The sequence below is a fragment of the Chrysochloris asiatica genome, unplaced genomic scaffold (genome assembly GCF_000296735.1).
Source record: "Chrysochloris asiatica unplaced genomic scaffold, ChrAsi1.0 scaffold00060, whole genome shotgun sequence".
NCBI lineage: Eukaryota > Metazoa > Chordata > Mammalia > Afrosoricida > Chrysochloridae > Chrysochloris > Chrysochloris asiatica.
The window spans coordinates 1,532,856-1,536,373 of NW_006408578.1; positions in this window are offsets into that span (position 1 = coordinate 1,532,856).

Genomic DNA, 3,518 nt, shown 5'->3' on the forward strand with positions numbered 1-3,518 from the left:
TCTTCATTTTCAGCAAGCAAGATTGTATCATCTGCATATCTCTATGTGTAAGGGGAAAGAAGAATTATTTTGATTGAACTTGTATATCTGGAGTTGGGTCCTCAGTCATAAATCCAAGGTCTGCAGGAAAGGAAAGGAAATAATTCTGGGAATGCAATCATAATTGTCAACCACAGTAGTTGTAGGAATGAATGTTTATCCCCCAGTTAGACAAAGATTCCTCCAGACTTCCCAGAAAGAATGTGAAGGGTGGTATAGAGGAGAGGACTGTGATAGGGGAGTGGAGAGAAAGAAGGCAGTAAGAAAAAGGACAAGAATCACTTAGGATTCTGGGTTTTAGCAAAAGTTTTCTAGCCAACCCAAATGTCTGTGGGTGTAAAGTTGTAAAATTGTGTCCTGACATGCCTATTGAGTCATTCCTACCTCTCAAGTCCTTCTCCTTCCTCCCTATTTATAGGACATTCTCTTCTAAACCTCTCTGAGAGTCTCAGATTCAACTGATTCTTCTTGTGCTTATCTGGAGCTGTAGTCACTGGGTAGTACCTCCCAATACAGTGAGGTATAGCCCTTACCTGAAAACACTCCTTTAGAATAAGTACACTATTGAGAATTTTTAGTCTTCAATAGAGAGGAAACTAAATAGTCTCTCACACTACTGTGGTAGATTACATGTTGCTATGATGCTGGAAGTGATATCACCAGTATATCAAATACTAGCAGGTATGCTGTGGTGGACAGTGTCATCAGAGCTTCCAGACTAAGACAGACTAAGAAGAAAACTCTAGATAGCTACTTCCAAAAATTAACTAAGGAAAATTGATTAGATTTCCAACAACTTGTGTATTGTCCAATATGGTGCTGGAAGATGAACCACCTAGGTAGGAAAGCGCTCAAAGTAGAGTTGCTGTAAAAATGTTGTTGTTGTTGTTGTTAAGTGCCATTGAGTTGGTTCTTGCTCATAGTCACCCTGCACAAGGTATCTGAGGAGTGGCTGGTGGGTTTGAACCACCAACTTTGATGTTAACAATCTAGTACCTATAGTACAACGCCACACCAGGGTATGCCAGTGATATGAAGATGGTGCTGGCCTGGCTACATTCTGTTGTGCATGGGGTCATGTGTTTTGGAGCTGGTGTGGTACTGTAGGATAAACACTAGACTGTTAGTTGCAAGGTTGGAAACTCTATACCATGTCGTTATGAGTAGGAACTGACTTGACAGCACTTAACAACAACAATGGCAACAAGAAAACAAGGTCTACTATGGATGTTCATAGCAACCTGCAAAAAAGCAGATAGACTGTACACCATAAGGAGTAGAGGGCCCATGGCTGTTGTGATTTTCAGTTGTTTACTCAACTTTATTTATTGATTCGTTTTCCGAATATTGATTGCCTATTGTGTGCCAGACAGTATAGTATGCATTGTGTTTACAGAGTTAAATTAAACTCACAAAAGTCACAGGACCTTCTATAACAATGGAGGAGACAGAAATATTTACACTAAGCTTCACAGCTAGAAATAAAGTTCCTTGCTGTTAAGTTAAGTGTCATTCATGGCAACCCCATAGGCTACAGAGTAGAATTGTGCCAGAAAGTTTCCTTGTCTGTAATCTTTACAGAAGCAGACCAACAGACCTTTATTCTAGGGTGCCTGTGGCTGGGTTAGAACTGTCAATGTTTAGGATAGTAGTCCAGTACATGCTATTATGTGCCAACGAGGGATTGCCTCCAGTAAAAGCTGCAAAAGCTGTAACCTGAAAAATGTGGAAGCCTGTCAGGAAAGAAAACTCAGGTATTTTCCACTAAAATGAGTGATAGAAAAGTGGGAAGACTTTTTTTTCTCCTGTTGGAGGAAGGACAACTTTTGAGACCTGGAAAAACAAGGCAGGGTCTTTGAGTTCTGGCTCTCCCAGGCTTCACTGTATAAGGTTAAGAAAAGATTGGAAGACAATATAAATCAGGACAAAAGGCAAAGAATGTGTGTGTGGGAAATAGCACTACGAAGTGCCCAATGGTGTCCAAGACCCTGTGGAAACCTGGAGAAATGAATTAATTCATTAACTGATCAGCTTGATCCAGAGTAGGGGCTTTCTCAACTCTTCCTAGGAAGTAGGCCTGCTTCTTTCAATACAGATTGAGTACAAACTCTTTGGTCTCTAAAAGAAAGATTAAACAAGCCATACCACCTTAAGACAGAAAGGACAGAAATGCAGTTGTTGTTGTTAAGTGCTGTGGAGTTGATTCCCACCCATAGTGACCCTGTATAGGATTTCCAAGGAGCAGCTGGTGAGCTTGAACCACTGACCTTGCAGTTCAAACAACTTTGCAGTCTGATGTATTAGCCCACAGCACCACACCAGGACTCCAGAAATGCAAAGGAGTATATAAATACTAATTTGCCTCTGAATTCCTTATCCATTTACAGAAAGGTTTATGAGAAGAGAGTTGGTCCTTAGGGTTCATCTGTCTATTTACAAATGAGCATTTGCCCCAAATGAGCCCAATGGACCATCTTCCCTTCACTCTTGGGCTAGTTAGCGACGCCTGCGTGGTGTAAGCAATGAAAACACCAATTTGACCCAAGATGCCTTTGACCTACATGTTTATGTGGAGATTAACAGTAGAATGAGTTGTCACTGAAAATATGTGCTTTGTGTATTTAGAAGATAAGTATTTTTTTATTGCTAATTAGTGTTGGGCTCATACACATTTGTCATGTGGGCATGCCAGATTCATTTGTCCTTTCAAACCCAACTGCCTTAATTAATCTTTCTAAGTCGACCCTCGGTTACAGTGTGGTTGTAACTCAGACTGTTAGGCGCTCTGGTAATGGGTTTTCTACTTATGAACCCTTGAGTTTTAAAGCTAAATTTAGTGTTTGGATCCTGGTAAATATCGTATCAGTTGGAAGCTACAAGAACTAGGCGTACCATAGTGAACCCATGGAATGGAAAGATAGATGACTATTGTTGAGACTATACATAACAAAACATACACCAATTAAAAAGTGTCTATATGAACCATTCAAAGACATTGATTATGTTCTTTGAGTACCACTGACAGCGTCTAAGACCTGGTGTCTTTTTCTCCATGAGGCCTTATCTGAACCCAAGAATTGGATAACACTTTTTTCTTTGTGCCTATGTAAGACTTTCACCCACAGATAACTGTATCTCTGATTTAATTTCCCCCCTCAATGGCTGTGATTATATAGAAGTAGATCATCAGGCATCCCTGTGTGGATTTGAACTGCCAATCTTTTGGTGAGTAGCCATGTGCTTAACCAATTGTGCCACATTGGAAGTCTAGGGAGTGTGAAGTAGGGCCAGGAGGTGGGGATTTAGTCTCCCCATATTTTGTCTTCAGTGTAATTCAGTCTGTATTTGCCATTACTATGTCTTTGCTGATGTATAGACTCTGGTAAACTTGGGTAATAAGACCAGGAAAGAGTTGGAATCAGGCCAACAGCTAATCTCTCATCTATGGTTGAGGTTTCTTGTTTCAATTGCCATTGGCT